Source organism: Rhinolophus ferrumequinum, chromosome 4, assembly GCF_004115265.2.
Source record: "Rhinolophus ferrumequinum isolate MPI-CBG mRhiFer1 chromosome 4, mRhiFer1_v1.p, whole genome shotgun sequence".
Lineage (NCBI taxonomy): Eukaryota > Metazoa > Chordata > Mammalia > Chiroptera > Rhinolophidae > Rhinolophus > Rhinolophus ferrumequinum.
The window spans coordinates 82,759,500-82,782,655 of NC_046287.1; the positions used below are offsets into that span (position 1 = coordinate 82,759,500).

Below are 23,156 nucleotides of genomic sequence, written 5' to 3' on the forward strand. Positions count from 1 at the left end.
AAGCTATAGTAACAGAAATAAAATACCCAAGAAGTCTGAAACTGTCATATCCTTTCTGGCATGTTATATGTTCTTGGTGTACCTTAAAAGAGACATTTCTAAACTAAGTTGTCTGGAGGAGAGCAATTAGTTTCATCCAAATGAGTGGTAAGGGTTTTCTGTAATGAATGGTTGAAGAAACAGAATATTTAGTGGGTAACATGACAGCTGTCTCCAAACATTTTAAGAATTGACATGTGATCAGCATAATGGATCTAATATAAACTTTTCTTGAGGGTTGAATTTGCAAAAATTAAGTAACAAGGAGAAGATTTTGATAAATATTAAAAAAATAAAATGCAACTAATAATTATAGCTGACCAGCAGCAGAATTGGCTGACTCAGAAGACAATTTCCTACTAGAGTAGAACTTAACCTTCAGGAAAATAATGTTCTCCAAAGAAAGTTCCACCTAACAATTGTAATTTTCAACAACAGATTTGCTGATTCAAGAAGGCAATGAGTTTCACAGAGGCAAGACCATATTTAGGGTTGTTTCTGCCTACACAGGGCAGTAGAATAGATAGAACTCTAAGTTCTCTTTGAATTTTAAGTTTCAATGATTTTTATATTTTCGAGTCATTGAGTAAGTTTCCATATTACCTATTTTTCTTTTAGAAGAGTGATATTATGTGGTTAAATTGTGCACTATGTTTTAAACTTTGGGTAAAATGTATCTTCTTAAGTAACTAAACCTATTGAAACATTCTGCACTAGCAATTTAGTGAATTGCCAAATATTACCCCTTGTATCAATCAGGATGATCCAAGTTGTGATGCAGTAACCAATGGCCTCCCAATCTCAGTTGCTTTAAAGAATAAAATTTATTGCTTTCCCTTACTACATGTGCATAGCAAGTTGCCTGGATCTAATCTCCACCTGGATCTAATCACATCTTCCTCGCCCCTGGACCCAAGATGGCAGAGGAGCCATCCTCTGTCACTTTGCTAGTTATTATGTCAGAGGGAGAAAGAGTGGCAAACGACACACATCTGCTCACATCTCACTGGTTAAAGAACATTTAACAATTAGGAAGTTTAACAAGGGTGGGAGGACCTCTCAATTACACTTTCTCTATTTTGTTATTTTGCTTAATATCAAGGCTACTCCCCAGTAGGATAAATCCTATTTACCTATGCCACTGGGAAACACAGCCTTCCCACAATGATTCCTCTGTAGCCTTAAAAGCACTGTGCAGCACATCCATGACACAAGTGTTCAAACTACAGCTGAAGTTGGAATGAAAGACACTAGAACTTTGAAATTGGTATATTTTAGCTCATTTCATTTTCTTTCAGTGTATTAAGTAATGAGAGTTCTTAGTTATTAATTTGGTATTATTCAGTGATTAGAAGTGAACTTTTTCCTGAGAAATTATGAGGTTTATGTACTAATTTCATGCTAATATACACAAATCTTGAAAAGATTGTTTGATCTGCCTCACAAGCAAATGAAGTTGAACAATTGATCTCTTTCCCTCTCTCTCTCTCTCTCTCTCTCTCTCTCTCTCTCTATCTATCTCTCTCTCACACACACACACACACACACACAACACTATGACAAAAAAGTCTCACTGGTTACTGCTGCAGGAACTAAGAAATTAAATAAACTTTCATATATCATGACCTTTCCCTGCCTTCTATTACTGTGATTTTCTATCTGGAAATATAAAACAAAATTTAAAATTCTCCCCAAGGATGTCTGTCTTGATTTTACCAAAATTCCATTTTTGGAGGCAACAAACTGGAAGATGTAACTGTGAGTAGGATATCCTGTTACAACCGCGAAACATTCAATACACGGGGATATTTTAAGTGATCTTCAAAGAAAGGCGGCAGTTATATGTTGAATGTTAATGTTTTCAAAATCATTTCCTGCATATCTCAAACATCTGCCTATTTCCCTCCACATTTTTCCTCTCATGTGTTCTTTCCACTCACTCCTGCTCTGGAGAGGACTTCCTCTCTTGTTTAAATCATCTATCATTTTAAATGGAACTGGCTCCAGACTTGTCCTGACAGATTCTCACAAAGCTATAACCATTGGTAAAAAGCAGTTTGGACAGTTTCTATATTCAACAAATCTGTGTGGAGGGTCCCCATGTGTCAAGATGGAGACAAGGTGAAGTGATCTGGCCTCCAAAAACAGTCCTATAGGAGAAACTGAAAACCAAACATGCATTAATAATGGAGTATCTCATAAATGTAAGAATGTTTCCCATCTTCATTATTTCATTTTCCTCAAGTATTTAAACACACTTAGTCCCAAATGGAAAACCACTTAACACTAGTTCCCAAATATCTCTGTCCTAGAACTAATGCTGACTATCTCACCTAAGATTTCCAGCGGGGGCTTGTTACGAATACAGCTCTTGGGGTCTTTATCAGATAATTCAGATGTGTGAGTCTGGAATGACTCCCTGAGAATCTAGTTTTCCCAAAGCTCCCCAAGTGATTCCTCTACACAAGCAAGTTTTGGAATTCCTGCCTTAGTATAGGAGTTCACATAGGAGTCCATATAGGAGTATAGTAAGATGGCCTCTCAAATGAAAACAATTACACAACAGGATAAAACAGGCAACGAAGAATATTTTCATGAAATTCAGAAGAGCATACCAGTGTATTCCCATAAACCAAAGTATCAGAGGTAATCTAGGTCTAAGTAAAAATAAAAATTTTGTGAGTAACTTGTGGATATGAGAAAAATATTGTTTCTTAACATGAAGTGGTTAATATGGACCAACACCTTACTTAAGTTGTAGTGGTATGAATGACAGATTAGGAATATATAGAAGAGCTAAACTACTAACTAAAATGAATTGTTACCAGAGTAATATTAAATGGATAAATAGTTTATATAAAACAAATTTTAGAGTATTACACAACGTAGGCGGGATAAAATATATGTAATCCTAAATCTATACAAAAGCAAAGAAAATGGGGATTGTTAAAGGATAATTTTTCTTTCCTCAATGTTAGGAGGCTCATCTAGAAAGGAAAGTACCCTGAATAAAAAATGGATAAATAAGAAAAACAAGAAGTAATCAAGTTTGAGAAAGAGGCATTTGGGAGAGCTAAAAAGATTATAAAATGAAGTTAAGGAAGTGATAAATCAATCAATATACATCAGCGGCTGGTAAGGAAAGGGAGATTGTGCAAGAGTTGGAAGTACATGCTAAGGCATTTCTCAATTACCAGAGGAACTGATATGAAATTTTATTGAGCAAAAAGATGTACAGATGCACATCTCATACATAACCACACAGCTAAGTCCCGTGCCTTGGCTTATTCCCACAGCTGAATATGGGAACTCAACTAGCAAAGTGGGGTTTGGGAGAGGATCATTTAAATTCTATTATATGTCCCGATCCCATGCCCTGGGAATATAGCATCCATCCACAAAGAAAAGAATTGCAAATATTACATTCAAACAAGCTGATGGTGCAGAACTGAAAGGTATCAGACAAAGAAGAAATACAATAAACTCCATCAACTCATAAATAAACTAGGAGAGTCTATACAGTTCCAATAAATCTGGAAAGCCATGGAGTTAATGTTTCGGTTGAAATCAGCTGAGCTCTATGATATCACAAAAGGCTATCACATGAAAAAATGTGTATATTAATTCATCAAAATCAGAAACACAGAGTAAAAAGAAAAAAACACAATGCACAATTTATAAAACTCAAAGCAGCCAAGTAATTGAGGGTTTAGTGAGACCTACAGTTGCAATGTTTCGCATAGTCCTTGAAGTAGAACATAATATTCCAGAACATATCAAATGCTCTCCAAGTATAAGAACACAGATTATCATTGTAAGCAGGTTTGAGAATTAAATCTGGCTTTGGAAAATTATGGACAGTTTGGGTCAACTCGTTAGGGGATTGGTCACAGTCCATTATGTGACATTTGACACTAACTGTTTTTAAGCACAGGCCTGCTTCTTCTATTATTAATTTCTACCTAAGGGCGAATGCCAAGAGAACTTACTTTAGTTTCTGCCTCCTGCTGCCATTTCAACTGTCAGGAACAGCAGGAGTCAAAAAATGAAAGGCACCACCTTAAAGAGAGACTGTGCCACAGTGTCATTTTTAAAACTGACAGCTTTGTGCAGTCCCAAATCTTAAGGAAATGGGGTTGTCACTTGTGCCTCCCATTGCCATTTTGACAAAGGAAGACATTCACCCCCATCCAAAGGCAACAGTAATTTAAAAATGGCAAGTAGAGACATATTTGCAAGTAGCAGGTGGGAACTTCTTTACCCCAATGGCTAAACTATTGTGGGACAGGAAGCAGCTTAGAGTCTGTTCATGCAACAAAAAACAAAAACAAAACAAAAACAAAAAAAAAAAAAAGAGGAGGAGAAATAAATTTTTTGTCTGACTTTTAATGTAATAAAGACAGGCTAATTTACAGTGTGAGAGAGCCATAATAAGCCAAGATGATTTTGGTTAAATTTACCAAAAATAATAAAGAGAAAATATATTAGCTGTGTAATTTGTAGAAAAGGTAATTAGGAAAAGATAGCTCTGAAGGAGTCGAGCTGCTGAAATAAACAGAGTGGGAACTGCTTCAAGGCTAATTGTTAAAATCCAGGATATATTTTTATAAAAAACAATTATTTTCAAATATCAAAATTCAATGTTTAAAAAGTGCCAAAGGGATCCTGGAATCGTTTCTTACCTTAAAGCATAGTTGATATGAAAGAGATAAAGAAGTAGAATAGTTGTGATCATGAGGCAAAAGTGTTGTGGGATAAGTGTACTAATTGAAAGGAAAACCAAGATAGATATACATCCATTTTCCCTTCAGACAACTATTGTCACAAAACATAAGCATTTTGAAGAAATACAAATTACCATAATTACTGGCCTTATTTTATAATAAAAGATACATTGAGTTCAGTTCTGTCATCTTCATATGAGATGAGAATTGACAGTACAGTATTTTCACATGTGAGAAAACTGCAGTGAAAACTCTGGGTACTGTGTATGGCTGCACTGCTTTGGCATCCAACTGCAAACAAGGGGATGGAGCCTGGGATAGAGAGAAACAGGGCCGAGGAGAGATGTCAGCTTCCTCAAACATCTGTGTCCACCTTGCTACATTCCACTGGGAAGTGTAGACCCAAACCCATTTCAGAACTACACACCAGAGTGTAGCCATGGGACAAAATATGATATTCACTAGTGAAATGATGGTTAAGCCCAGTTTGATTAGATCATGTGGAAAGATGGCCGAGGCGGCCTGATCACCCACCCTCCAAATGTAATATGGATTCCGATTATAAGAGGAAAATCACCATCACCAACTGTTGTAACTAGATGGCACAGAGCCCTCCTTTCCCACAAGAAGTGTATTCTAACCTGAGTCGAGCAACAACACCATGCAGAGAGCTGCCAAAGGTTATCTTCAAAACTGCATGAAGTAGGTGAATGTTCACTTCCACTGAGTCAGTATCAGGATCTGCTTTGAAAGGATGAGCTGAGCATCGCTCGGTAACTCCAGTCACAGTTTGTAAGGACCAGAGTGGTATACGTGGCTACCCGGGACTATTTTCTGAGCACTGTTCTTCTACCATCTTCTTTTCCAATCTGAGGAACCTCAAACCACCTTCATTCAGAGCAGCCAACTAATTCAGGATTTAATTGTTATTTTCCTGTCATTGCATGGGGAGACAGGTTATATTCTGCTTCTTTAGGAATTTTCTGCGTCTATGAGCAGCCTAATTTCTGGCTTTTTAGTATGTGAAATAATAGCTACTCTTCTGACAGCAGTTGCCTTAAAGGCGTTGGTCACAACCTGAGTGCTAAATTAACTCTCCTTTGCCACGATGCTATGAATGCACATTAGTAAATCTTAAATTATTTATGCCTTTGAGTAAGAAATATCAAAACAGGCCTTTCAAAAATCTACCATTTGCTAATAGAATAACTTTGGAAAACCAATTAATACCTTTCATCCCAACAGGAGGAAAAGCCAAACCTCAAAGAATGGGAAAACTAAGCTATATAAAGTATTTGGCACTTAAGCACACGATAGATAGTTACTTAATATGCCTTCACTGAAAATTGTTGATAGGAAGAAACATAATAAATTAGGCCTGAGCAGAATGGGTCTCTTCCTATGGGACGTGGCTACAAAAATTTAAACTAGTAAAACTGATTAATTTTTATGTTTTAATTCGTTTTTTGCATAAAGCAACTGGGTGAGTGTCCCTGGTGCACCTGAGATTGAAATAAATCAAACTGATGAAAACCTGACCCTTGACGCCCATCCTCAGTCCCTAAGTTCTGGGCTGCCCTCACCCGGATACCAAGTTTGGGCGCTTGCAAGAGTAAGGAGTGAAGGAGGACTCCCGTGTGTCCAGGACGTGCCTGTTTCAATCTCCCCTCCTCCCTTCCCACTCACCTGCTTTGTGGACTGCCCTTTCATGACCCACACACAGCATGTGGTCTTGGGCTTTTGAGAAATCGCATTGCTTTGACCTTCTACTCCTTTCAACCTCTGCCTTCTTGACCCACCTTCTTTTCAACCCAGCCCCAGGTTTAATTCTGAACTTTGAGCTTGCTCTCTGAGTCCAGTTTCCAGGTCGGCTATCGCCTGGGGATCAGCCTGACAGCTCCAGCGGATTGCTCAGGACTGGTTGACAATTTAACACTAGATGGGTGTGTTTGTGTCACGATTCTCAAAAGACTTAGATATACGTTACACAGGGTATGTGAGCAGGTTTTACAATGAGAGGGACTTGTTCAATCACGGCTACGTCATGCATTGTATGCCTGCTATTTGATAGGTGACAATCAATTCTGTGTTCCCTTTTGGCTAGTTGCTACATCCACCCTCTAGTTTGGAGCTTCTAAATAACGTGTTCCTTCCTTAGTTTTTGACTGCTACTATAAATGTAGCAAATCATCCTTTTTCTTCTTGCTGTTTTTCTGTGAAGAAAAATACAGTATCACTTTTTATTGTTTTTCTAATCTTCTTATTTAGATGATCTAGAATGTGATACAAAGTAAGTGTTTTTCAGTGTTTCTATTTCTTCCAGCCTCTTGAAATTGCATTGTTAATGGTTACCCGTGACATTTCCATTGTCCTTCTTATCCTCATTTTCTGTATTCCATGCCAGGCCATATATGTTGAATACACACAAGGGGTGAATAAGTAACCAGAACTAGAGCAACCTAGCACAAGGTTAGGAGTACCAGAGGATGGATGATTTTCCGTCTCAAAGCAATTCATCCTAAGGACAAGAGATACACCTGTCTGTCCATCAAAAATTGTAGGTGAGTAGAGTATTCAAGTGTCAGGTGGGCAGCAATGCCAAAAACCACATTAGATTCAGAAAACAAAGGAGGTTGAGTCCAAGCATTATTAGATAACAGAGCTCACACAGAGTTAACAAGTTGTTCCACAGTGGGTTAAACGCCAACATCTGAGGATTAGCTACAGGAAACATGCAATGATATACAGCCTGGGCGAAGGGTGCTTCGCTCTATCTTTTGCCAAGAACAGGAACCCATTTCTGAGGACTATTTGTGGAGGCAAGAATTAACTGGAGCAGGGAGTTAGAAGGTAGGAAATAATGGCCGATCCTGACACCACCACAGAAGATGCTAAAGAATTTTGACCATCAATTCTATCTTAAAATCCTTCTTTCCTTTTTTTCAAGACATGCTAATTTTCCTCTGACTTTTTTTATTTTTCATCTCTAAATTCCTTGAAAAATGTCTTCTTTTTCTGAACACTAAATTTAGATCAGATTTTGGTTCTTAGATCGCTAGATATAGATAAATACATATAGATATAGAAGAAAAACTGCATACAGAGTTAAGCATGTTATTCCACAGGAGGTTAAACGTTTACATATATATGTGCATGTGTATGTATGTGTGTCTGTATGTATTATATACATATATATAATATGTATAAAATATGTATTTGTGTCTATACATATTTTATATACACATGCACTATAATGTGTATATTGTATATGTGTAGGTGTGTGGCTCTTGGTACGTGGACATGTATTCTTATTCTACAACATGTTATCTAATTATTATAAAACTATGACATATTAAGGTAGATAAATTGATAGATAGGATAATTTTGTCATAAAATCTTACCATGACGACACAGTCCTTCATCATAGCAACTGAATGACTAGATCCAGTTTTGATCACCTACAATACCTCAAATTTAACATATCTGATACTAAACTCATCATCTTCAAAATCAACTTAATTAAGTTTTTTAAAAGAGGGTAGCAGAGGGACATTTATTGAACCCTATAACTGAAAATCTCACCGTGCACAACTGCATATAGAGGCACATATAATGTGACTGAACATTTCTCTTTCCTTCACTAGGCTCTGTTTTCTTACCTGATGGCTCCCTTCTCACTCAGGCTCTCACCTCATTGCATCCTCAGATGCTCCACAGTTTACATCTTTCCAGGTGACCCCAATAGGAAGACAATTTTTTTTTCCCCAGTAGATCCAATTAAAGGCCAGAAATTCAATGACATTTTCCTATTTTGTTTAAATGTTCATCTTCAAAGTAATTATGGCAGCCAGACGAATATTGACTACTCAGGTGTGCCCCACAGGGGCCTGAAAGATGAACCAGATGATGCATGAGGATTGTTCCCCAAAAAAGTGAAATGCCATTCCTTGATGTGAGAAATGAATACTGGACAAAGAAAAGAGATTTACTTCTAAAATTGTTTCTTCTTTTACTGTCTACGTAATCATGTAACATTTTTCTTAGCTAACTTTTTCTAAAATAGGCTCCCTTTTAATTGCTTATCTTAACACATTTCCTTCATATAACATAATATTTGTAATTTTAAAAATTAGTTTTCACTCACTGATTATCTCCTAAAACACTAAAGCAAGCTCCATGAGGACAGGAACCTTGCCTGTCTTTTTTTTTTTTTTCAATCTCAAGTGACTAGCACAATACCTAGTACATTTTTAAAATTCAATATATTAAAACTCAAATATATATATATATTGTTTATATATAACTCAAATATATATATATATAACTCATATATATATATATATAACTCAAATATATATATATATATATATATATATATATATATATATATATAGTTTTAATTAAAGTTTATTGGGGTGACAATTGTCAGTAAAGTTAAATAGATTTCAGGTATACAATTCTGTATGACATCATCTATAAATCCCATTGTGTGTTCACCACCCAGAATCAGTTCTCCTTCCATCACCATATATTTGATCCCCCTTACCTTCATCTATCACCCTCCTCCCCCCATACCCTCTGGTAACCACTAAACTATTTTCTGTGTCTATCAGTTTCTGTTTCTCATTTGTTTGTCTTGTTCTTTTGTTGTTTTGGGTTTACATACCACATATCAGTGAAATCATATGGTTCTCTGCTTTTTCTTCCTGACTTATTTCACTTATCATTATAACCTCAAGATCCATCCATGTTGTCATAAATGGTCCTATTTCATCTTTTCTTACCACTGAATAGTATTCCATTGTGTGTATATACTACAACTTCTTTATCCATTCATTTATCGAAGGACATTTTAGTTGTTTCTATGTGTTGGCCACTGTAAATAAAGCTGCAATGAACATTGGAGCACACGTGTCTTTATGTATAAATGTTTTCAGATGTTTTGGGTAGATACCGAGGAGAGGGATTGCTGGGTCATATGGTAATTCTATTCGTAATTTTTTGAGGAACCTCCACACTGCCTTCCATAATGGCTGCACCAGTCTGCATTCCCACCAACAGTGTATGAGGGTTCCTTTTTCTCCACAGCCTCTCCAAAGCTTGTTACTATTTGTCTTGTTGATGGTAGCCCTTCTAACTGGGGTGAGGTGATATCTCATTGTGGTTTTTATTTTCCTTTCTCTGATGATTAGTAATGTTGAGCATTTTTTCATATGTCTATTTGCCATTTGTATGTCCTTTTTGGAGAAATGACTCTTCAGGTCCTCTGCCCATTTTTCAATTGGGTTGTTTATTTTTTTGTTGTTGAGTTTCATGAGTTCCTTGTGTATTTTTGATATTAGCCCCTTATCAGAGGCACTGTTTGCACAAATCTTCTCCCATTCAGTTGGTTGCCTGTTTTTTTGTCGATGGTTTCTTTTGCTGTGCAGAAGATTTAAGTTTCATATAGTAACATTCGTTTATTTTACCTTTTACTTCCCTTGCCTTTCGAGTCAAATTCATAAAATGCTCTTTGAACCCAAGGTCCATAAGTTTATTGCCTATGTTTTCTTCTATGCAGTTTATTGTTTCAGGTCTTATGCTCAAGTCTTCGATCCATTTTGAATTAATTTTGGTACATGGTGACAGATAGCAGTCCAGTTTTATTCTTTTGCACATGGCTTTCCAATTCTCCCAACACCATTTATTGAAGAGGCTGTCTTTTCTCCATTGTATGTTTTTTGCTTCTTTGTCAAAAATTATCTGTCCATACTTATGTGGTTTTATTTCTGAGTTCTCAATTCTATTCCATTGGTCTACGTGTCTGTTTTTCTACTAATTCCATGCTGTTTTGATTATTGTAGCCCTGTGGTACAAGCTAAAGTCAGGGAGTGTGATACCTCCAGCATTGTTCTTTTTTCTTAAGGTTGCTTTGGCTATTCGGGGTCTTTTGTGGTTCCAAACAAATCTGATGGTTTTTTGTTCTATTTCTTTAAAAAATGCCTTTGGGATTTTGATGGGGATTGCATTAAATCTGTATATTGCTTTGGGTAATATGGCCATTTTAACTATAAGCACGGAATGCCTTTCCATTTCTTTGTGACAAATATACTTTTCAAATAAAACAAGTGCACACAGTGCATACGAAAAATATCTAGCAATACATTTTTTGGATGGTTAACAGATATCGGTATGGTACAATTCTGGGTAATTTATATATATATATATATATATATATATATATATATATATATATATATATATATATGCTATTTTCTTTGTTTCCAAAATGTCTAAGCACATTGTAATGTTTAGAGTTTTTTTCATAAACAATATCCCATTTTAACACATGTTAACATTGTAAAAAGTCATGCAACTTTGCTGAATTTCCAGCAAGCAGGTGCATTCCAGGGGCAGGTATAGTTTCCAGGCAAAGATAGGAATGGCCTGGATTAGGTGGGACCAGAAGATCTAGAGACTGAAAAAGACATTCTATCAACAGCTCCCATCCCATTTTAACTAACGCCTTTGTTATTCTACCAAAATTCAAAGTATCTACCAAAAACCATACCTCACTCATATAATTTGGTTCATTCTTTGTATATATCCTTCCTTGAAGTTAAATTCCCTGCTTCATTTTTATAAACATGTGATGCAGACAGCCCACAGAGCATATAAAACAGGTGATGTGGCAAATGAGAAACAGCAGAACCTTTACAAACAAATACTATGAAAGGGCAAGTAGGCTTTGGCATCAGAGAAATGTGGTTTGACTTATGGGTCCCTGCACAAGCCACTGGACTTCATATTTACAAGTAGGGGACACTACGTATGTATCGCATGTGGAGAGTTGTATGGGAGCTGGGATCATCAGTCATCTTCGAATATTCTCTTTCCCTTTTCTTCATGTTTACCAGTTACAAATGTCTGAAAACATGTCCTTTTTACTGTAACCTGAAGGAACTTTCTTTTCACATCTATATCATCCTTACCTTATACTGTCTTAATTGCCTCAATAAATCCATTTTTGGGGCTACCCTACTTGTCCTTATCCTTAAGTCCTTACCAAGACTTTCACACTGTGATATGATACTCGATCACTTAATCTGGTACAGCAGTGAACTGGGGAGAACAGGAGAGCTTGAAATGACCTCTATCAAACTGATTGTCAGATGCTTACAGAGACCACCAAATGGAGTCAAATTTCTTTTTTTCAGACAAATAAGTGTAACATGAGCTTCATCATTTTTCTAGATGTTTGATCTCACAATGACAAGTGTTGGATGTTAAAGAAAAGATTCTTAAGAATCACTTTTTAAAATATACAGTAAGTGGTTACATGGCAGAGATAACAAAAATACAACCAAAAAACAAATTAAAAAATATAAAAGTAAATGAATTCCTTTTTAGAGGGATGTATTTTCCAGTGACACCATCATACATTTTAAAAAGTGCTTTGTCTCCGATAACTTAGATGCAATTAAAGACTATCAGCTCTAAAACTTATGTGTCTGATAATGTATCTCAGATAATTTAGATGGAATTAAAGACAATCTGCTGTAAAAACTGTGTGTTTTTATGATAAAAACTGTGTGAGATCCTTGTAGTGAAAAATACATGAGAAGAGTTTGAATAAATTGTTTCATGGAAATTGAGAAAAGAAAAAATTTATTAATTTACTAAATTAAATTATCATTTTATATAATATGTGTTTATAAAAACTTATCATGTGACAAATGTCAATAAATTAAATATTTTAAGTGGCCTTTGACTATCTCTGCTACATCTCACAGCGAGGCAATAGACAAGAAGAAATAAGCATCGATCCGTAAGCCAGCCTCCCTGCCTATGAGTCCGCACTCTACCACTTACGACCTCTCTGACCCTGGTCATATTTCTTAACATTTCTATGCCTTAATTTTCCCCTTGGAGAAACAGGGATGTAGATCTTACCTTGTAAGTTTATTCTAAGAATTCAATGAACTAACTTCTCTATATGGCAGCTACTATCACTCTATACAAACTTACAGAGCATTTCTTGTCTATTCTACTCTTTTGGCATTTACATACCAACTTGATATTTAGTGGCATATTCATTTCTTTTGTCATCGTCCTGGTGAACTAGAAGCAAAAGAGAACAGAACTCATGTCATCCATTTTCAGATCACCATCACACTACGAAGTTCCCATGTACAATGAAGACACTCAACGATACTGTTAATTCATGAAATCTGATTCCTCACCAGGCACCTCAGCATTTTAGGAGTCACGTGTCCCACAGAGTTTATAAATGCATCAAATCAATTATTTTACTAAACATGTCAGACAGCGTGTGGCTACAAACTTGCAAATCACTCAGAGAGAATCTCAGGCACTATAATTTTTCCTGCAGCTATCTTTATCTGACTTAAATAAAATTGCACCTTTCCAGTTGAATCAAAGTGTTGATATATGTAATGTGTGAATACTCCTAGTCTGTCTCTTTCAACAATATTTGCGTCTTCCCAGAAAGGCCACATAGGCTAAGGGTATAATCACAGACTCCATCATCTGATATCCATCCAATAACCAGGTCATAGGGCAGACAAACTCATGAGAATGCAAAGTATAAACAATTCGTAATCTGCATGCAGTGGTTTTCAGTCACTAAGAATTGTCCAGTTCCCCAATGCTTTCCCTATTCTCTCTGTCAATCTCCCCTTTGCTCGGTTCCATTGCCTGAAATACAGCAAATAGAAATTTATTTGTATTAACAATCACTTAGAAATATAAGTAGTCTGTTATATTCAAATATCCTCGAGAGATATGCTGATAGGAGAAGAGAGGGAGGCAAGTAACAAATCATTTATAAGCAAGTAATTCTAATTGAAAAACTTTCTCCCCCCAGAGGAAGTAACTCCCCCAGGAATAAGAAAAAGGGGGATGTCCTGCATTGCCTGAGAGGAAGTGAGCTAGTGAGGATGTTTCAGGAACATCCATGAGAAGTGAGCAAGGCAGAATAATAGACTTCACCAGTCACTATTATGAAACAAATATCATATAGCAAAAAAGACATTCGCAATTGCATTAGAGAGTTTTGCTTGATTTTACAAGATTTTAGTTTTACTAGAGTTGCTAGATGCATAAATGATAATAAACGTCCTTGAGTTTTCTCAATAGATGACAATGATAACTACGGTACGATGAGGTTACGCATATAGAATAATTACCCATCTGAAGAGCCTAGTATTGTGCCCAGAGAAGCTAAATAGAAGTTAAATTAAATGGAGTAACAAAATTAAATGGAGTAACAGAATTCTTTTGCCACAAGGGTCATTGGGAGGACTGAATGAGCTAATATATACAACAAGAGCTTTAGAAAAGGTAAAGCACCAGAGTGAGAGTCATTATTATTGCTACTCGCAGGAGAACTGTATCTGGTCAGTTGACAAGGATCTGTGTCTCCAAACTGAGCTCGGAGGTGGCTGTAGTCGGTTCTCAGTGTCACAGAAAAGTCCCCGTCCCGGGAATCAAGAACCCTGAGTGTGATGTTAGCTCTGACACTTCCTACCTCTGTGACAAGGTCACAACATAACCAAGCCTTGCTTTAAACTTGTATGAAACAGAAATAGTTATGATATTTAAGCAAACTTATGAAGATGAAAGTCCTTTTAAAATTGCAGGGCGGAAACAGGTCAGAGATAAAGTGGTAGCTGAGTTGGAGTCTCAGCTCTGAAGCCCAACAAATTGCTTCACTTCTGTTTTTCATCCCCGCAAGATCAATACCTCAGGTTCATCGTGAAGATGAAGGGAGGCCGTCCATCAGCACTTCTCCAAGGTTTCAGACAAGTCCCTCTCAGAGCAGAGGAAACCGACCTGTACGGCCACAGGAGTCAAGTGGGCATATGGAAAGGGTCACAAAAGCACAACATTTCTGGGAGGTTTTTAAATTAAATGTTACTATTTTATGTAAACATGCTTTCTCCTACAGAATATGAGTGTTTATTTTAATTAAAAAAAAAAAAAAAACTTTTCCTCCCCAACTTTCAATAATATAAATTTTCCAGGATGAAACACTGTATTTTCCAACGGATTTAGGATAATCCAGAGAAGCCAGTTGGAGAAACAGAATATTGTGGAAAGGTTTAATAGGGCTTGGATTATGGTAGTTATGTCATCAGTTTGTTCCCTCCACATGGCAGCCATACTGTCCCTATCTGAGGTTTCCTGGCTCATTAACCAAGTGTACCTCCTCCTCGTGCCCGCTCCCAGGGAGGAGGCAACCCCAGAGCTCTCTGCAACACACATAATCCACCCCTGACCGCAGGTTCTCTCCTAACCTAACCTCCTTCCAGAAAAGCGTGTTGTTTCCTTCTGAACATTTTATGGTTACATAGAATGCATCAGAATTGTTTCAAACTCAAATTATGTGGTGGTTAACTCACAGATGATTTTGAATAGTAGCAGAGCGTTCAATCTTGCATAGCCATATCCCAAGTTATGTAATCTAAGAATGCAAAACTGATTGGTTGTCTTAAGTAATTGTACAAATTACTGTCATCCTGTGTGTTTATAGATGTTTCTGTCTGGATCTGGGCTCCAGTGTAGTGTATACGTTTAGGCTATTTTCAACTTGCAAATTACGTCTATAGAAACACTTGGTTAATGCTGTCATTCTGCATTTTAGTGACCCAATTTTTTATGTCTTAGCTGTAGCATTAAAACTGTATATTTCTTGAATGCAGCCTCCATGTCTTGTTCAACTTTGCATCCTGCCTTTCACTTGGCAAGCAGCCTTGTCCATACAGGAGCTTGAAAAAGCTTTGCTCAATGCATGAATTATAGATCTTTCCATAAATGCCCTTTGAGATTTAATGACTCACTTTCTCTCACACACCGCTTTATGGATACTATAATTTAACCTGTGACGGTAGCCTTCCTTCATCACAAAAATTTTGGAGTCAAACCAAATTTGTTTTTCTGAAGTATTGTAATTTATTGGGATTCTTTATGTCTGGGTCATTCAAATTAAAAAGTCTATATATTACAATTAGTAGAATCTTCTCTAATGAAAAGAAATTCTCACAGGTGCTCTAAGAATTTTCAGATTTTCTATTTAAAAAATATCAGTAAATGGTTTCAACTCAACACATTTGAAAAATCAATTATCTTATGTAACTAAATCTAGCATGTTCCCACAGGATTCAAGTCAATTCATGTTCTGCTCTATGACTTTTCATTATTCTGATGTTTTGTGTGGTAACAGTGACTCCTTATTAGCAACCTACAGACAGTTCGGGATCTTTGTTCTTATTGGCCCTGACTGATGAAATTCGGCTTCATTATTTAAACATCAGGCATCTATGTTATTTTGTTCATGATACAATTTTTTATCTTCCCATTATTCTTTAAAACTCAAGTAATCTCTTCATCTCGGTTCCCTTCTTTGCTGACTGATCCTAATTTGCCAGTTATTTTGATGGAAATAAGTGTGATTTGTGTCTCTCTCTTGAATGTTATACCTTGTAATGATGTCTAAAAAAAAGTCTTTTTCTAAAAATATTCTATTAAAATATTTCATGCTATTTAATAATTCATGTTTTAAACAAGAAAGATTTTAATAAGTAGGTACTCTGTATTATATTATAACATATTTCAAGTAGATATTGTCCTCACCTTCCAAAGGCCAGGAGTCAATTTTTTGGATCTCCTAAAGGCAAAATGACTACATAATACTGCCATTTCTTTTTAGAAATACCCACCAAAAACAAAACGAACCAAAAAAGTCTAAACAAGCATCAATCCCCAATTTGGACATAAAACTCCCACCCTTGCTGCTCACTGTATACTTCTTTGGCTATGTATTTGCCATCTCTCCTTCCTAGCAATACTAAAATGCAATTATTACTTTATCAGTTTATCAAAGAGTGCTACCTTATTGCTTTAATCTACATGACCAGTAGGTTTACAAAGTATTACTATTATAGCTACTATGTCCAGAGTTACAAATATTTTCTGGTTATTATAAATAATCAGAGGCATCTTTCTAAGTCTTGTTTAAAAGGAGGTCATTCAACCATTGAGCTCAGTGGAGGCCATTGGCATTCAATTGATGAAATCGAGTCTGCTTCTGTGCACAGTGATTCTATGAATGTGAGTTTGGATTAGAAATATATTCAGAGTGCATATTATTGCAAACTGGAAAAGGTGCAAAGATCTGAGGAGAAAAAATAATGTGAGGGCAATTAAATTAGACAACAAAATGATTATGATGTAAGGTTGTGATGAAACCACACTCCCTCTGTGTGCTTCACTTGTGCATTTTCTTATAGAATTAGTTATCTTACAAATTATGTCGTATGCATGTGAAGATGTTTATTTTTATTTTGAATGAAAAAATATTAAGCAAATTTGGGACTATCGAATATGAGTGACGATTTAGCTGATAGTAGATGACATGAATATACAGAAGGACGAGACTTTCTGGGAGAGGAAGATTGGAAGTCCTGTTATGAGAAAGGACTCTGAGTGTCATGTGCCTGATTGAACAAGAATGAGCAAAATGCATGATCTACACCTACCTCCAGCAAATTTGAAACCCAGTCACAGGAATGTTTCAAGTAAGTAAAAGGGTGTATGGTGGGTGAGGGAGCGGTTGCACTGGGAGAGTACAGAAGGGTAGAGGAATCCAGACACCTGGAAGGCAAAGCAAAATGTTTGAACACAGCCTAGGATAGAAAGGGGGCCCAGAAAAGCATGCATAGACTGGCAGAGTAAGAAAGTGTTAGAACTTGAAGGTCCTGTCCAAAGGGAGTGGAAAGTTAGGAATTTAGGCAACATTGTGGAAGGTTTGGTAGATACTGAGCTGCAGGTCAGAAAGGACTAAGCTTACTTAGAGGCCACAGAGCCTAAGCTATGCCTTAAAAGATTTGGGTCCAAAGGGTACCATGTTTCCCTGAAAATAAGACTGGGTGTTTTATATATAATATATATAATAATATATATATATATATAATATATAAATATATTTAAGACTGGGTCTTATATTAATTTTTTGCTCCAAAAGACACATTAGGGCTTATGTTCAGGGGATGTCACCCTGAAAAATCGTGCTAGGGCTTATTTACCAGTTAGGTCTTATTTTTGGGGACACACGGTAGTCATTTTGGTCTGGCAATGTGAAATAAAAACAAAAGTCTACAGAGCCTGGGAAACTGAACAACTAGGAGGACCCTGAAGAATCATTACAATTGATGTTGAAATAACTAAAGATACAGAAGAAATGTGATTGTGATCCAAGTCCGGCAATGATGACATTAGTGAATTGCAAATTACTGTGAAGTGAAGTGGAAATTAGTGAATTAATTCTACTGACTTCTCATTTTAGGGCTTGTTGAAAATCAGATTTTCGTATGTGAATCTTACATAGGTTGCATTTTAAAGAAATCAGCTCAAAGGATAGAGCTTTTTGAAAGACAACCAAACAACATCAGGCCAGGGGTGTTCAGTAAGCACATCACCCCTTTTCTGCTTGGGAGATACTCTCAGGTGATAGTGATGGTTTCCAGTTCATCCAGGAGGGAGACATGCAGGGACATGGAAAGCCATGCACACAGCTCTCTGCGCATCTTAGTCCCCAGCCAGGTTTGCCATACTCGTATTCACCTATTATGGTGGCAAATTACTTCGATAAGCCAAATTACCCAAATCTAACTTCCAGGTTACAGGTACAATCTCATATATACTCCCAGTGCCATACGGCTGTGTTAGACAAGGATTATACAGTAATGAGCAGGCAACCTGCATGCACTGTCACATTATAGTTACGTTTTAATGGCCATGATGTGGAAACAGACAATCATTTATCTTCTGCACCACATAGCCTGGGGGACTGAGTGCAGCAGGATGAGCTGAGATCTGTCACCATAGGTTGAAACAAAATGGGAAGGCCTACAGGGAGATACCGGGGTATACAGCTCTGATGGAATTTGATCCTAGCAATAAAGAATTCTTGATGAGCTTCTGGTAAGGGAATTTAAGAGAGACATTAAATCTTGAGCTCTTCAAGATTACAAATTTTTACTATAATACTGTAAGAAGACAGCCATCCTCAGGTAAAACAGACAAATTTTCTAAATGAGTCTTAAATGTCCAATGATTTCTTTATTCAGAACTAATATTTGTCACTGTGTCCTATCTCCAGTTCCATCCTGGTCATCATTTTATTCACTGTCTTAAATGGGGACAGAAGACAAGCAACAAATTCTAAGAATGTACTGAGCAAAAGTCAAAAAGCAAAAACCCAAACAAAACAAAAACCTAAAGGCTAAAATAATGAGCTTAATAACATAGAATATTTAATTTGGGGATAGAAATAACATATTAGTACCAGATGCATCATTTATGGTTTTTAACAGGCCACAGCTGCCTTTCTGAAGGGCTTCCCGCCTACTATGCAGGCTGCAGTTGTGTTTTGTACACAATAAAGCACCAATTGGACACAGAGGAATCAAAGGTGAGAGCACCTGATTCAAGAGCCCTCTCCACAGATTGTTCAACGAGTGATGGGGGGAAAAGGGAAATGACAGGATCAGATTGTAACTCTTTTCGGAATATCACACGATAATTTTCACACGACTATTTTCAAGAAAAGCGAAAACTAAAGCAAAGCTAGAGGAACCACACAAAAGAAGAAATTACATTCTTTAAAAAGAAGAAGCTGTAAAGTAGAAAATTATTAAGAAGACGAAAGCGCTCTGCATCCGGGGCAGGTACACGGCTGCCGCTACCGTCGTTGCAGCTGTGATGGGGACACTGGGTCCTCCTCTCCGCTAGGCGCTACCTTCTACCACCTCGCCATCAGCCCTGCATTGGCAACCTCGAGGGGCGAAGAAGGCAAAGGGGCCAAGGTTTCCTCCGGGAACATTTCCTCCCTGGATTCTGAGGAGTTTGTAGTTAACATTGCGTCCAAGCTGAGGGTGGCAAGTGTGGAATTTAAGGAAGGATGGCAAGATGAAGATTTTCCAATACCTTTACCAGAAGATGATAGTATTGAAGCAAATATCTTGGCTGGACCTGGACCAGAGAGCCAGCCTGACTCACTAGAGATTAATGGAAATAAAGTAAGAAAGAAACTAATGGCTCCAGACATGAGCCTGACCCTGGATCCCAGAGAAGGCTCTGTGTTGTCAGATGATTTAGATGAAAGTGGGGAGACTGACTTAAATGGCTTAGACACACCATCAGAGAACAGTGATGAATTTGGAAAATAATCTTCCAAAACCCCAAACTCCTGACGTTATTAGGAGAGGTTCAATTACTGAATACACACTACAGAGGAAAAGGAAGATGAATGACGCTAGCATATGTTCAGAATTGAAGAACAGGACCACAGGGTTGACATGAAGGCAAGCAACTGAATCCTATGAGAAAGTTATCAGCCATGGAGGATGGATTAAATGCCATTGCTGTGTTTGCTGTCTGTTTTATGCCTGAAAGTGGTCAACCTAACTATAGATGCCTGATGGACAATCTCTTTAAGTGTGTTATTGGCACTTTGGAGTTGTTAGTAGCAGAAAACTACATGACAGTTTATTTAAATGGCAATGACTCGAAGAAATATGCCCAGTTTGGGATGGCCCAGGACATGCTACCAGCAAACTGATAGAAGGTTACAGAAAAACCTAAAATCTCAAATCATCGTACATCCCTCTTGGTTTATCAGAACACATCTGGCTGTTACAAGACCTTTTTTAGCTCAAAATTCAGTCAAAAAATTAGATACACCTTTAATTTAACAGCAGTAGTGGAACGTTTCCCTATGGAATGTGTTGGCATACTAGAATGCATAAAGCAGCATGTTTTGTTTTATGTCTTTAATTGTGTTGGATCTCTATATGTTGATGAACAAAAGGTAAATATTTTGCATTACTCATTTTTATCTCACTTCATATATATAAATATTTAGTAACTTCTCTTGTTTTTCTAACAAAGAAAAGAGGAAGGAACAATTTTCCAACACCTTCCCCATAAGTCACCATTTTCTTCAGGATATCAGTTGAAGAACTAGAAAGATTTATTTCTGGTTGCGATTCATTTATATTTGTAAAGACTGGTTACAGTCTAAGAGATGATTTCCCAATTGGTGAGTACTAAAGAACACTCTCCAAATTTAAACCTGCTGCTCTCCTAATTTGAGTAAGCTCATCGTGACATTGAATAATTATATTACTAGAGAAATAAAATATTATTTATATCAGTATAACTTTAATGTTTTTCAGTGATTGGAATTTATTCTGTTTACCAAATTCACTTATTTCCATCTAATTTTAAAAGGACTTGGTAGAGGCTGTTAACATAAATATCTGAGTATCACAGTGTTATAAAGTAGAAAAAAGTTTTTTTGTTCTGTTCATCTGAGGTTTTAGCCTGTTTAACATGTCAAAGCCAGATTTCTCAAGTCAGTTTTGACCTTCTACAGTAGTGTGTTAAATATTTTTTGGTTTTGCATGCAAACTTTGGTGGTTTTATTTTTAGTGAATTTTTTGTTTTGTTCATCTTCATAACATATATATTTACAGAAATAACTCCCCTACCAAGGTATGAAGAAAAAAAAGTTAAAAACGAAACAAAAAAGGTTTACGCACATCCTGACTGGGTTGCATCTAGACTAGTTCATTTGCACAGACTAACTCTTCTTTATTGGTTGGTTAGCTTGCAGACAAAGATAATCGCATTTGTAAATATAAATATACCCCCGAATCCAAATACAGAGTGAATCCAAAGTTCCTGATGGTGAATATGGCTTGAATTCATTCTGTTTTAACACCATATATAATGCCAATTACACAGCCTGGCCTCCTCTTTTTTGGTATACATACTGATAAAACCAGAGAAATTACTAAGAATACTAGTTGAAAAAACTAATTACTTTTAAGAGTTTATCAGTTTCACTACATTTTTTAAATCTTTAACTTGTCCTTTTGAAATATTTGTGTGTTTTTTTAAGAAATCAATTTATTTCCCTGGGCTGATGATTATATTTGCAATACACGTATGCTTTGGCTAACTAACATTGATTTTCTTGTACGCTTAAATGGCCTGCTAACCACTCAAAGTCTACATGTGATAAAATAGCCTAAAGCTCAATGTACCATTTAACAGTAAAACACTTTGCTTTACATCTTAAATTTAATTTTGAATACTTCTGCTTTGAAAATGACAAACTATTATCTATTAATATTTTGGCATAGAAGATGAAAGGCAAGGGTACAAAACAGTTACATTTTTATACGGTAATTTTAAAATGTGTAGGATTTGGATCTAACTTGTTAATATTCAATAATATTCAAAAATATCGACAATTAGCAAATACAGTTTAATACAATCTTTCTTAAGAGTTAACATGAGAAACTTACATGTAGTTATCATTTTGACCATTCAAAGGAACTAATTGTAAGTAACCGGAATGGGAACATTCTTAACCTTGGAGATATTTTGTTCTGTTGATGAGCAAGAGTTCAGTTGACCAGGTGATAGTATCACAGCTTTACATTTCTATGTGATACAGTTTAACAAACATTTTAACATAGAAATATAGACAGTGATTTTAGATCTTTCTATTTCCTCATTCCTTTCTAGGCCTTGATGTACACTTGCCAGACAAGTGGCTGAAATTAAAAATTTAATCTGGAATTGTAGAGTATTCTGAAGCCAGCTTCTTCAGGGATTTCAAAATGAATTGCCTTTAATGATGAAATATGCTATATTGTGCCTTTTTTGTGAAGTTCTTAGTATTTTACTACCTGTTAAGTAATTCAGTAATTAAGTGATTTAGTGGAATTTATTTAAATATATTGGTTGAAATCTACCACTATTATTTTATCTTGTTTTTGTTTGTTTGTTTGTTTTTTACTTTTGTTTAACTTTACATGGAATTATTACGTGTATCTTTCAGGTACTTCTTAGTTTTTGTATAAAGTTTTTGTAACCTTAAAAAATATAATAAATCCTTGTCAAAATGATAACACTCAAGTTTTAAAAATAGAGGGGCATGTTTGTAAAACCACAAGTTAATAGAGCTTACATGTCGGGGAGCTTACTTAAGGTGAAATCTGGTGATAAGGAGGATACAAAACTGAGTGTTGAAGTACAGTCATGTGTCGCCTAATAATGGGGAGTATGTTCTGAGAAATGTGTCGTTAGGTGATTTCGTCATTGTGCAAACATCTTAGAGTGTACTTACATAAATCTGGATGGCACAGCCCACTATACACCCACGTTATACGTAGAGCCTATTGCTCCTAGGCTACAAGCCTATACAGGATGTTACTGTACTGAATACTGTAGGCAACTGTACCACAATGATAAATGTTTATCTAAATAATATCTAAATACAGAGAAAATACAGTAAAAATACCATGTAAAAGATCAGAA

The 23,156-nt window shown here is 36.3% G+C and overlaps 1 pseudogene; it reads left to right on the plus strand.

Moving 5' to 3' along the window:
• LOC117021200 (BCL2/adenovirus E1B 19 kDa protein-interacting protein 2-like) overlaps positions 1-21,498 on the plus strand; it is a 165,692-nt pseudogene extending 144,194 nt beyond the window's left edge.
• Positions 21,499-23,156: the final 1,658 nt, after the last annotated feature.